A 14,528-nucleotide genomic window follows, 5' to 3' on the forward strand; every position below is an offset into this window, starting at 1 on the left:
CATGTGCTGGAAATGGGAGTCACTGAAATGAGACCAAGGTATGAGTACAAGATGGGAGATGAAATTATAAGGAAGGCAAAAGAAGAAACGGACCTTGGTGTGACTATACAGGATAACCTATCACCAGAAAAACATATAAACAGGTATACTGGAGGAACTTACGGGCTACTGACCAACATGAGAGTGACAGTTAAGTAAATGGATGAAGAGATGCTGAGAGAGTTAACATTGACCATGATAAGACCGAAATTGGAATATACAGCAGTGATATGGTTACACTTGAAAAAGCATGCCAGCAAACTAGAAAAAATACAAAGGATAGCCACAAAATTGACACCAAGCTTGAGAGAATTGTCTTATTAGGAGAGATTAGAAAAGCTGAAATTACCAACCCTGAGAGAGAGAAGACAGAGGAGAGATTTGATTGCAATGTTTACAGGAATACGAGGAATAGAACGTGTGGACAGAGAGGACTTCTTTGTGAAAGATAATGGAAGAGCAAAAGGACGTGAATTCAAGCTAAAGATGAGTTGATGCCTCAGTGATGTAAAGAAATTTAGTTTTTCAAAAAGAACTACAGACAATTGGAATAATTTTAGGGGAGTGGTGGTGCAAGCAGAGAGCATCCATGTGTTTATATCTAGATCGGATAATAAATATCTGTAGAAAAGAGACGCGACAACATCAGCTTAGCTCAAAATCTGTACAATACAATTAGATAAATTCAGATTGGTAAATACAAAGTTCCTTCTCCTCACACACACACACACACATCCCCTTCCACTCCTACACAGACACCCAGTGGTAGGCCTAAACTCAACACACATTTACACACACACATAAATAAACTCAGTCACCCCTCACACACACACACACACACACACACACACACACACACACACACACACACACACACGAGCCATAAAAACGCACATGTATACCTAAGCTAATGGAAGCAGCGTGAGTGAGAGTGTGTCATCTGTCAACACCATTTGTCCACGCCTTCCCCTCACACCCTCAACGCAAACAAACACACAGCAAAACACGCAAAAACGCCGGTATAGCAACACACACACACACACACACACACACACACACACACACACACTCACACACAACAAAAATTGGCGGTATGGCAAAACACACTTGCAACTTGAGTTCTGTCTATATTTAGTGTTTTTCCCTTCTTTTATTTCAGCATATGCTCTCTCTCTCTCTCTCTCTCTCTCTCTCTCTCTCTCTCTTTTTTTTTTTTTTTTTCCGTTCAGCCATTTCAACACACATTTACCGACTCACTCGTGTACCCTGTGATGCTTTTCTCCTCACTGGTTTCCTTTAGTTTGTCTTCTTAATTCTTTGGTCAATCTTTCTTTTACCGTCTTCATAAGTCCCTCATTAATCCATTCTTTTATGTTCATTCAGTTCTTTTCTCCCTTAAATCCTTCAGTCACATTACGTATTTCATATTTTATTATTGCTCCCACGTGAAGATTTTATTTTGAACACCAAGGGGTTCATGTAACCTACTTTACCCTTTTGGCTAGTGGCGTGCTGCTCCATTTAAATATAATTGTCTGGTAATAGCAAGTACTGTATATAACAAAAATACGTCGCAGCGTTAAAAAAAAAAAAAAAAATCAATGCAATGACGTCAGTACCGTAATTAAATACTGTTGCTATCTCAGAATTTACTTTTAAAGCTGTGTGGTAGTGGAGGGATAAATAAAGTCTTTATCTAACCATTCCAGGTATCACATTCCATTCACAAGCCAAAAAAATTATCTAGGTATTGGAAAAATGAAACAAAATACGGCTTGGGTCTAGAGGGGTTAATTCAGCTTTTTCCTTCTTTATATCGTGGGGCTTCACTTCTTTCACTTTCCCTTCCGTAATTCATTTAGGCTCCTCTTCTTTCCATTCAGTTCTCATTCTTTTCGTAAGTCTTAGTTCTTCCTAACTCCCGTTATTGAACTTAAACCCCTGTTCCTTTCTTCACTTCCCTTTTTTTCCCCTTCTTTAAGCTTTCCTTGCGTTGTTATTTCTTTTTCCATTTCTTCAACCTAACTTCTTTCTGCGTTTCTCTTCATTAGTTTTAATTTAGTATACCTTCCGCCTTAATTCAGTCCTCTTTTTACGTATTCCTTCTGTTATCCTCCATCCTCAGTCCCTTATTTATTATACAACCACAGTCTCTTGATCGGTTTTATCTTTTCACTGTTTTCATCCATCCCTCTTTCTCCACTCCTTCACAGCTCCCCGTTCACCTCTTTTTGCATCATTATTTTTCTTTTCAGTTCTCTGTCCTAATCGTTCATTCCATATTCTCCTTTTAACCTTTCCTTTTACACCACTCTCTTTCCTTGCTGTACTTTGATCTTATCTCTATACTTTCTCCCATCCACTGCTTTCCCCTTCTTCAAGTTTCATCCCGTACCTTTAACTTTCTTTTCCTTAACAGTTATATTGGTCTCTCTCTCTCTCTCTCTCTCTCTCTCTCTCTCTGCTACATTGACTCACACCCAACTATTCGACATTATCCCTTTTCTCATTCTTTAACTTCATCCAAGTGTTGTTTCGCCTTTACAATATTCTTCTTCTTCTCTTCTTCTTCTTCTTCTTCTTCTTCTCTCTCTCTCTCTCTCTCTCTGCTGTCTCTTCGCTGTCACTTACCCACTTATTTGCAGTCACTTGATCACTCCTCCGAGTTTGTTCACCCTTCCATAAGCACACTGTTTCTTTTCTCTCCCCATTTCTAAACTCACATTTTCTCTTTATCTAATCTCTCTTTATAACACACACACACACACACACACACACACACACACACATACACACACACACACATTCACAAATAAACTGAAATACATATGCATTAAAACATCAAAAACAGCAAAGAGGGCGATGTACAAACATATACTTGCATCCCCCCTCTCTCTATGCACACACACACACACAGCAAAACTAGCAAAAAGCGATATACAAACATACATCCCCCCCCCCTCTCTCTCTCTCCTGTGAACTGTGGTGCTTTGGGAGTAGCTGTGAGGGGAAGGAAGGCAGAGGAAGTTGATGCTGAATGCTGTCCTAATGTCGTATATCAAGTCACTCGTATTCATCCACTTGAGAGAGAGAGAGAGAGAGAGAGAGAGAGAGAGAGAGAGAGAGAGAGAGAGAGAGAGAGAGAGAGAGAGAGAGAGAGAGAGAGAGAGAGAGAGAGAGAGTGAGAGAGAGAGAGAGTTGTTAAAGGTTTATCGCAAACTATGATTACATTAATGAAGAAGGAGAGTTACGAATGGCCGATGAAATATAGCATGGTCTTTTCTGTATTTCAATACACTGATGCTGTAACAATGTTCCTTCAGGTTAACATTGTATTCATTCATACTTTGTACATAATTAGGAAATAAAAAAATGTCATGTTGCTACTATGTAGAATTTGATTTCAGTTTAATAACATTGCTTATTTGGATAATTCTTCCATGTCTTCTGTTTTACTGCAGTGATCCTGAATATATCTTTACATATCCCATAAACGCTAAAGAACTAGTCGGGAACTTTTCGTCGTTCGTTGAATTGGTGACCCTGGAGTGACCTGCCGACACTGTCATGCCAGCCGACAGTGAAAAAACACCACGGAGACCTTGACAGTGAACGCCGTTGCGGTAAGGCTCTCTTCCAAGGAGCCAATCTCATGGTTCCAGAGGGCGGAGGTCCAGTTCGGTCTGTGGAAAGTCACCTGCACCAAGGCGGACTGCGTGCTGGGGGCCATTCCAGAAGACCTGTTTTCCCGCATCTCGGCATGGCTGGACGAAAAGGACAATGACGTCAAATATGAAGATCTCAAGAATTACCTCCTGCAAGAATTTACACTGTCAGCGACCGGCCCCAACTTCTCAGTATGCCACAGGTACCCCTGAAGGGGGAAATTACAACACATGCAGCATGGAATGAGATGCAAGCTTTTGCTACTGCCTGAAATAGACCCTGCAACCACGCCGTGTAGACATACTTCGTGATCTATGGCTGTGACGTCTTCCCCCTTCTGTTTGGGCTCTACATGATGCTGACGAAAGCCATATGGAAGCCCTCATAAAGAAAGCAGATGAGCTTACTTTGTAACAATGTCTATTCCTTTATGTTACTATTTTATTTATTCTTTGTACATAATTAGGAAATAAAAAAATGTCATGTTTGCTACTATGTAGAATTTGATTTTAGTTTAATAACATTGCTTATTTGCATAAGTCTTCCATGTCTTCTGCTTTACTGCAGTGATTCTGAATATATGTTTACATAATTCCAGACAACGTGACGAGGACTTTCCATTGTTATTTATAGTGGGGAGCGATTCCAGTGAAAGGAACGAGGGAAAGTCCTCGTCGAGTTGTCTGGCGTTTCATGGACATGTAAACATGTATTTAGAATCACTGCACTTGAACAGAAAACATGGAAGGATTATGTAAATTAACTATGTAGTTAAACTGAAATCAAATTCTACATGGCATGCATGATATTTTTTTTTTTAAATTTCCAAATTATGTACAGTCGCTCAAAAAAGTATCCTCCCAAAGGTGCCGTGAGTCAATCTGACACAAACGAAGAAATATGGAAAATATTAAGTGAGCATGAGATCTGTTAGTAGCCCCGGTTTACATACAGCACAGCGGGGTACGAGTTAAAGTGTCGTATGAAAACATTACGTCCTTGTGAAATACAGGAAGGGAATTATCTCTGATATATGAAATGGGGTTATTCATGTATTTCCGATGCATAGCCTGTATGAGTAGAACAGAACAATGTAGACTCTGTATCGGATATCTGAAATCCTCGACTCAAACTTCGGATCTAGATACGAGGTACCGAATCTATCGTGATAATTGAGAGAGCCAGGCTTGCTAACAATACCGGCACTGCTTCAATCGCCCGACGCATTGTGATGTCATGCGGTGGGAGGATACTTATTTGAGTGACTGCTCAAAGTATAAATAAAATGGTAACATAAAAGAACATTGTTACAATGCTGCTACTTCCATACACCTAGAAAACGAGACATTGTATGAAGGGAGTCCGTAAATTGCTTCTTGAAACTAGGTGAATTTTGTGTACTGCTAATTGTTGTTTTTGTTACTCTATGTTCTCAAGTATCATTCACCAACAGCGTGGCCCAATGTAGGACCTTACGGAGTTCACTGCCTTAGTAGAATAAATTCACGTTGACCGGTTTCTCAGTTAAGCTTCAGATTATAAAATATGGCGTAAGAATATCCACGAACCTCTCCCTTCCTCCAGCCCCTCCCTCTGATATATGGCATGTAGACTATACTTGCATCTGAAATCAGTCTCAAAAACATGTCTCGATACTTTGAAGGATAAAAAAAACTAATAATAAATACACGATAAAGTATAACATCTTAAACAAGAGAATAATACAATCAGATATATAATACAGTCCAAAATACCGTCCTAGTACAAAGCCTATAAAGTTCTCTTGGTTGGTCATTTGCATAAACATTCTCTCTCTCTCTCTCTCTCTCTCTCTCTCTCTCTCTCTCACCTTTAGCAAGGCGAGGAAATATAGTTTGTGACAGCGTGTGTGTGTGTTCCCAAAATGTCTTTAAAAAGGTCTTGGAGAATTCCAAAATGTCTTTAAAAAGGTCTTGGAGAATTCCAAAATGTCTTTAAAAAGGTCTTGGAGAATTTTCAGCAAACCCTCAGGAAATAACAACTATGTGGATGCGAATTAGCCTATTAATTTTGGCGAGGATTTGATCGAAGATGACCGAATGTCAGCCACTATATATATATATATATATATATATATATATATATATATATATATATATATATAATTTGGTTTTACTGCAGGTATCCCCGATGGGCTAAGGCGTTGCCCCTGGGTAGAGGACTTTTGGACTGGAGCGTGTAGCAGTTTATGACTGGAAGCCCTTCCTGATGTCTACCAATGACCCTTGGGTGGATTTGATCCTCCGACCCTTCGGTCAGAGAGGAGCGCTCTAACCCACTGAGCCACGGCTGCTACGTATATGGCTACGTATATATATATATATATATATATATATATATATATATATATATATATATATATATACTGTATATAGTAGAATGTGGACTGGCTTTTGTGAAACGAGGTGACTGAGTTCCGCAGAGTTTTCCGATTTCTTTCAGATTTGGTTTGTAGGTAACTTGTACAGCCAGTCAAAAAGTCATGTCTTCGTTCCGAACTCCGTAAATGTTCGAATGGATAAGTGGAAGCAGTAGGGATAGCTTCACAAGTCTGGTAACTGAGTCAGACCAGGCGGTGGTGGGGGTGAGTGAATTGGGGATGGAGGTGGGGGAATGGGGTGTGTGTGTGTTGCTGTAATTATTGTTGGCAGTGTAATTTGTAATTTTTGTTGGCAGTGTAGTCTAGCAATACGCCGCACAATAAAGGTGCTAAATGTGATATTACACCTGATTTAATATCTGTAAATAGTGAAATGTATAGTTAACCTGAAATAATGTCTATAACATGTAGCCAAACAAGCGTTAGCAAAAATGACGAGGTTCTACCCCCCCTCCCCACATTCCTGCCACACCCTCTCCCCCGGGCATCAGCTAGCCACATAACATGGGAATGAAGGACAGACAACTGTGTTTTTATAGTATGTTTACCTTCCGAACATAAGAAGGTATATTACCATTACCATGTGTGGTTTGGTGCAGAGGGATGCGGTGCTTTCATAGTAATAATGAGAAAAGCATTTGTTTCCACAAGTGGTTAATGTTTTGGTAAAGGGGTAAGGGAAACCTGGCCACAGGTGTTATGGACGGTGATGACACCCATATATACACCTACCAGCATATAGTCCTTCACAGTCATTCAGTTATCTATACTGGGCGACAGGAAAATTACAGAGGAGATTCATGTTGTCACTAATAAATGTTGTTTTATATTATTACAATGATGACGTTCCATTAAATTCCAAACACTCGTTATGAAGTGTATTCCACAATCATTCCGTCGTCTGAAGTATTCCAAATATCAAAGATGAATTAGACATGACAGCCCATGTTAATGAAACTGCAGTATATTTTGATTACATGTAAACTCATGATGATGCATATGTAGACATTTAGCTACATATTATTGATAAAAATTTACTCTAACCCTATTACCCAGTATGTTATTCCCAACAGCTTCCACCTTTCGGTAATGCATGGTATATAAAAAATGACAGCACACACATTCTCCGCTACCCCACCTCAATCCCCAATCCACTCACCTCCACCACCGTCTGGTCTGGCACAGTTACCAGACTTATGAAGTTATCCCTGCTGCTTCCACTTATGTATACGGGGTTCGGAAAGAAGACACGACTTTTTTGGCTGACTATACCTTAGCCAGCAATATATTTTGGCAGGTGATTAGCATTCAGCCACAGTGATTTTGTTTCATTATTATAGGCACTTCCTTGCTATCTCCCCTTCTGTTTCTCTCTCTCTCTCTCTCTCTCTCTCTCTCTCTCTCTCGTGAATGGATAATTCGACTCGGCCTGCGTGTTTATCGGCTGCGGCCATCGGGAGGAGCGAGACGAATCCCAGTTTTAATACCGAGTAATCTAAATTGGGTGTGGAGACGTGAGTGGGGAAGGAGGAAGTACGGGTATGAGAGAGAGAGAGTCACATAACTTCATAGGTACACAGAGCACACAGACCTTAAAGTCCCCATAATTAAACAGTACTCTAGTCACAGACGTAGAAGAAAAGGATAATACAGCAGAAGGGTCTCTCCCCCACCCTTCACGCCCTGCCATATGTATTATAATGATCTGATTTCTGTTTATTTTTTTGGTTTGTTACCGTAACACAGCAAAAATGGCGCATGTAGCACAAATTTTTCTTAAGAGAAAGGTACTGTTGAAACGCTGTACCTTGAAGAATTTAACATTCTCAGTCCAATCGGGCCATCGGTTTCCGAGTTATGACTAATTTCTGAAGATAGGAAGTGACCTGACATCGAGCGGAGGCTGCAGAAGGCGGCCTCTCAGCGAGTTTGCGTAAAGAAAAAAAAAGAAACAGAACCTTGCAGGATTAGAATGCCTTAAGGAAATTTCATACGTTAGGCAGAAGGTACAATAATAACGGAAATAGTAAGGATGAGGGTAATGCCACATATTCATTATAATCTTAACCTATACATGCATTTTTCTCAGTGTGTTTATCTAATAGAGCAGGAAATTTGACTCCCAATACCTTTTAAACTTACCTTCCGTAGATATGTACTATCCATGCAAACATAGTATGTGTGTGTGTGATAAAGTGAAAGACGGGGAGTGCCAATGCGATTTCCTCCTCTGGTGAGCTGTATAATTTTCTCACTTAAGATAACAGATCATATTAAAGTGAGTCTGCACGAGGGTTTGTGAGCCCCCCCTCCCTCCCTCCTTCTTTCTCTCTCTCTCTCTCTATCTCTATCTCTCGCCATTATTATTTTCATGACAAACGTGACCAACTCACGCTTATTTCTGCTTTTCAACTGTGGTGAGTATGTCTTCTACTTTCAGGCTATTCGTCTGTCAAGAAACACTTTTCTTTTAATCTGCTTGTGACACCTGACATCATCTTTTCAGTTCCACCTAATCACTTTGCTAAGTCAGAAAAGTGTAGACAATTTGACAATATATTTATAGAGTACAATTTCTTTCTGCAAATAGAGCCATATCATGCTTCAGGATGTTACTCTGTTTATCGGAAGTCCTCTGTTCTATTCCTATTTTTCATCTAATATCGTGGCCATGAACCAACTTTGAAATATGAGTAAAAATATATATCGTTTTCAACACATTCTGGAAATTCACTTCTTTCGTTGCAGGAAACTGATTTATATCGAAATTAAACATACCGACAGTTCTTTTCGTCTTCATCTCTAAGCCTGTTTTCACGTTCATCCCAACTACATCGACAGTAGCAACGCCTCCCTCGATTCACAGAACAAAAATAGCCTAACGGTACTGTACAGCTGTCCACAGGAAAAAGTAAATAATTGTCCGTGTTTGGGAGATTATATTTCTAACACACTCCTGAAAAGTAACCCGAAAATGAAAGAATAACGAGATTTTTTTTTTTTTTTTCACCATTCTTGGTTCACAAACAGCTGTTGTGGATATGCATTACTTTACTGTGCTTATACATCTCCCAGTGATAGATTGATCATCACCGGCAACGTACTGCACGCTTTTTCCACCGGTTTTATTTCCCTTGCACCTGCAATCTCATTTTCTGAAGCGGTCCATCAAGCCACACAGTCAATAACTTTGGCGAAATTGTTCCTCCTTATCTAACAATACTCCCACGGCATTTTCTCACTATCCTTAATAGATTTCTCATAGCTAAAAGATACAAGTATATCCACTTTATATACAATGTAAAATGGTAAAATTCTAGTAAATGGAACAAGTTAGCTACCCAAGCATATAGACGGGCAGTTTTGAATGTAGCGCCTGAACTGAGTGAGATTTTTCACAGACGGACAAAGCCTAAAAGCTCTAAATGGCTGTTCACGTTAAAAGACTGTTAAGTAGCAATACTGGCAGTAATGAGAAAAGTTTGCCAGTGCCAATAGAACAGTGCACAATTAAAAGCTGAAGAATGCATACAGAAACATATTTTCTCAAGGTAAATGTCTACTAGTCTCTCACTTCACAAGAGGAAACTTCAGAATGTAAACATGTGATGACACCAGTATGAATGTATTACTATTATGGTTAAATGTCAGCCCTCGACTGAGATTGAGCCTAAACAAAATTAACGGCAGAAAAAATTGCTAACCACTCTTTCAACTAAGGATCCAGACATACAGCCAGGGACACAGACTCCGGGTAAGCCTAAATTGAGACAGAAATGATACAAGAGCAGAAGAAATACAAGGTAGCCAAAGCGGTTTATATCTGCAGAAGAGAAGAGAGTAAACGCTTACCTTACTGGATCCAAAGAAATAATGCGTTAAGCGTACCAGGAAAATGCCAGATATGAGGTGAAGAGATGAAGCGGAAAAGTATACAAGAGTAATAAGGAAGACATGGCACAAACCAGCAATAATGAACGGGTGGGTGAGTGAGAAAAGCAGTTGTATAGCTGTGAAGTGGATGATAATAATGATGATGAGGATAAGGAGGAGAAATAATGACAAATAGAAAGACGAATAGAAAGACAAGTACCGCAGTCATAAAGAAAAATACACAAGCTGCTTGACAGAAAGAGACAGACAAACAGACAAAGAATGACAGAGTAAATAACCATACAGACAAAGAGGTACCCCCCAACCTAGTGAAATTCGAGGAAGCCGTGGGTGAGACGATGATGGCAGCCGGGAATGACTGACGAATAAAGCTGCCTTAATTATCTCACTATTGTCGGCTCGTGCTTAATCACTTCGGTCTAATGACGTATTTTCATTATGTTCTTGCTACAAACAGGCAATTTTTATTCCAGTTTAAATACATTCACATGAGAGAGATGATTAAGGACCGGTGTACGAAGCTCCTCCCCTCAAAAAGTTCATCCAAAACCAAATAAATTTATCTGGTGGTAGGAATAATAATAAAAAAATAAAAAAAAGTCAGATGATCGGCCCTTCACCATGATGACATATTTCCAGCCTGATCAGCCTTCCACCCAGACGTTTTTGCGCAATTCAGAAAGAGCTTCTCTTATATCCTTTGTATTTTAACTTGGCTTAGCTCAATGGCAGAAAAAGGCAATAACACGGTTCTCCGTACCACTTCCTCGTGATTAGCGCCATATTCTCGCGCTAACCTCTTTCTACAACTCGGCTTTCAAGAGAGGGAGATGGCAGTTTTAAGCTAAGCTAGAGTAACATGAGTGTAATAAGGTCGTTAACTGCTTCAAACACTCGAGTTTATTCTTGCTGTGTCTATGCGGTTTTAACTCACTTGGAAATGATTTCTTGCAGTGAAATGGTTAACAAAGGTTGTATATAATTCCAGTCACGAAAGTCACTAGAGAGCTGAACAAAATCGTCTGGTATAATCAATAACAGAATCCGAGTGAGGGCAGCTGGCGTCACTCAACTCAGGTGTCCATCCACCCTTCATGGACTAGTGGGTAAAATGAGTAAAATGAGGTAACCGTGATAACCTGGATGATGCAGCAGCCTTGTGTCTCAGGATATAGGGTGAAAAACTCGCACAGACTCTATTGTATAAGTTTTGTCGATGAGCACTACGACTAAAGGTATTCATGGGAGTGAGGAGCTTAGATACCCACTTACTTGACACGACTGCCAAACTTAAACATATGTCATGAGGGCAAAGGGGTTAAATGTTCGCTTGCTGTTTCCATACGAGTTTCTTCAGCTTTAGACTTTTCGATGTGAAGAGGTGAACTACAACCCTCATTAACATCTTCATTGTTAGGAAAAGAAAATACGTCATTGAATTGGAAGGAATAATTCTGGACTGTGTGTGTGTGTGTGTGTGTGTGTGTGTGTGTGTGTGGAAAGAGCATATGAGAGGTCAGGTATCTATAAAAGGCACGTAATTACCAAGTATACATTACTGAGCTGTGAGGAAAGGCCGAGGGAAAAAAAGAGAAGAGAGGAGGGAGGTAAAAGTGGAAGAAGAGAAAAGAGAAAACGTAGGAAGCAGAAAAGTGGGAGGAAAATAAGAGATAAGGAGTGAAAATAGAGAGAGAAAAGTGAATGAGGAGGAGAGTAGAGAAAGAAATAAGGGAAGAACGGAAGTAGAGAGAACAGAGGGAAGAAGGGAGGTAGAGAAAGAAATGGGGGAAGAAAGAGAGAGGCAGAGAAAGAATACAGGGAGGAAGAATGGAAGCAGGGAAAGAAAAAAAAAAGGGAAATGGAGAGAGGTAGAGCAAAAAATAGGGGACGAGGAAGGGAGACAGAGATAAATGAGGAAGAAGGAAGGAGTTAGAGAAAGAAAATTAGAGAGAGAGAGGTAGGGAAAGAAAGAGGAGGAGGAGGAGGAGAAGGTAGAGAGAGAAAAGATGCAAATTGAAGGGTAGAGAAAGAAGAGAGAGGTAAAGAAAAGAAAAGAGGCGGGAGGTAGAGAGAGGGGGGGGGAGGAAGTGAAGATGAAAGAACAGAGATGATGTAAAGGTTGAGAGAGAGAGAGAGAGTGTGTGTGTGTGTGTAAAAGAGAGAAAGAAACAGAGGGAGAGGGGAGAAGATTAAGCGAAGCCGATGATACTGTACCTCCAACCAGCCGTAACCTCCACCCCCCTTCTCTCCCTTTCTCCCTCCTTCCCTCCCTGCCCTCCCTCCCTGGCCCACATTCCTCCAAGGCCAACAGCTGATCCCTCCCTCCTAACCAACCTTCCTCCTCCCTTTCTTCCTTCTCTCCTACCCTTCCTTTCCTTCCTTCTCCCTTCCATCCTTTCCTATTTCCTCCCTTCCTGTACTCCAATCCTTCCTCCTTCCTTCCTTTCCTCTCATTTCTTTCTTCCTCCCTTCCATCCCTCCACCCACCTCCTTTCCTTCCTTCTCTCTTAGTGCTCCTTCCACCCCAACTTTGTCACTCCATTTCATTCCACTTTTCCTCCTTTCACTTTTCACCTCTCCTCAATTTTTCTCTTATCTTCACGCGTCTTCTCTCTCTTCTCTCCTTTCCTCATGCCTTGTTTACATTCTCCCTCCTCTTCCTATCTCTTCCCTCCCGTATCTCTTTTTCGTCCCTTCGTTCTCCCTCCTTCATCACCATTTCTCTTTTTGCAAACTTCTATCTCATTTTACTGATGCTTAAATTTGCTTCGCTTTCCCACTCTCAAGCTTTCTCTACGTCCTCATTCATCTTCTCTCCCTCTCTGCTGTCCCCTCTCTCTCTCTCTCTCTCTCTCTCTCTCTCTCTCGTATTTCCCTACCTCTTTTCTTCTTCCACAGCCTTTTCGTCCTCCTCCATCACTTTCTCTCTTCAGGTATCTTTCCCTCCCCCCTTCTCCCTACCACCTCCCTTCTACCCTCCCTCCTACCTCCTTTGCTTACTTCCACCCTCCCCCCCTCCCTCCCTCCATTCCATAAGCCACTTTCTTCAGCATTAACTTTTTCCTCCCTCCCTTTTCTCCATACCTCCCTTCTCCCTCGCCTACCTACTTACCTACTTCTCTCCTTTCCCTCCCCTTTCACACTCCCTTTCAATATACTGTATGTTACTCCCTTCACTACCACGATTTCTTACGTACCTCCTTTTTACTTCCAGGAGACTTTATTCAACTTAGGAGAGATTACTTGAGCTGAGAGGTTAGATACAGCCTTCATCTACCCTCATCTACCTCATAAAGTACAGGAGACATTTCAGAATTAATTAAAGATCACCTGGTGGAAGCAACTTGAAAGTGAAATAAAATGTACACCTTCAATACGAGAACTCTGAAGCTGAAAAAAATCGTCAGGAGGTTGCAAGAATACACTAAAACTACACAGGTATATTTGCAAGTACATGCATGCAATTTCCCAAAGTCCTCCTTAGGTATAATGTCCACTAATCGAATAAACACAAGGTCCAGTTGCTTTCGTACTGTTTATGTCAAGGTCTAAAGGTTTATGCATGACAGGCTAGAGGGCACCTTCGTATCGAAATCACCTCACACCGTATATAACCCCATATGGAGTCAAACACCACAAATGCCTTCTTCAAGATTACGGCATATGGTGACTTCGTGGCCGCCTTTTGATTATTCAGCGCCGTCTCTTTACAGGCATAAGGCCACACAGTAATTTTAAAGATCTAATTTGAGCACCAAGCACCTGAGAAAGTGGTCTCGAGATACAAGGCTCGCTTAGATACGTGCATAGTAAATTTCATGTTAACGTCACAGATATAAAGCCGTGAGGTCGTGGTAATGTGTTGGTAAGTAGAACAAGAACACGAACACCGAGAACACTCAGACAAAGAAAGAAAGAAAGAGAGAGAGAGAGAGAGAGACGTAACATTTTCCCTTTGGTAAACGTAAGAAGGCGTCAGTGTACAAAGAAAACGGGTAACCAGAAAGTTTGTAGGTACTTACGTGATATCCTACTTCTCTCAACTTCCTTGTGGCCTTTCCTTGCCTCCCTCTACTGTAACCCTATGACTGGTAGTATTTCTCTCGATACAAATAAATCATATAGTGTTATTTACGTAAATCCTGTGAGTAGTACTCCAGATTATTTTGAGGACTCTGATACTTAGAATTTCTCAGAGATGAAAAAATTATCCTGTGTCTAAATAAACATACTAAACTGGACAAACAGCAAAAGAAAGGGAGAAGTGTTAGGCTTCTCTGTATATCACCTCCGAAAAAAAATAAATAAATAATAAATATATAAAAAGTTTTGGTCTGAATCTGTCTGTCTGTTAGCAACGTTGTGGAGAAAGTATTGGAGGGAACTGCACCAAATTTGCAATAAAGTATAAGGACCATCAGATGAACAAATGTTGAAATTATGGACACAACAGGCCAAGGTTAAGGTCAAAGAGGAGACGGTGATGCCTAAACGGAGGTATGTACTTTCT

General features: G+C 40.6%; 1 pseudogene; it reads left to right on the top strand.

Annotated features, from left to right (window-relative positions):
- LOC145413682 (uncharacterized) overlaps nt 1-4,119 on the top strand; it is a 57,848-nt pseudogene extending 53,729 nt beyond the window's left edge.
- The last annotated feature ends 10,409 nt before the right edge of the window (nt 4,120-14,528 follow it).

The sequence above is a fragment of the Coenobita brevimanus genome, chromosome 97, assembly GCF_032717465.1.
Source record: "Coenobita brevimanus isolate Jiangsu-jjx chromosome 97, ASM3271746v2, whole genome shotgun sequence".
NCBI classification, from domain to species: domain Eukaryota; kingdom Metazoa; phylum Arthropoda; class Malacostraca; order Decapoda; family Coenobitidae; genus Coenobita; species Coenobita brevimanus.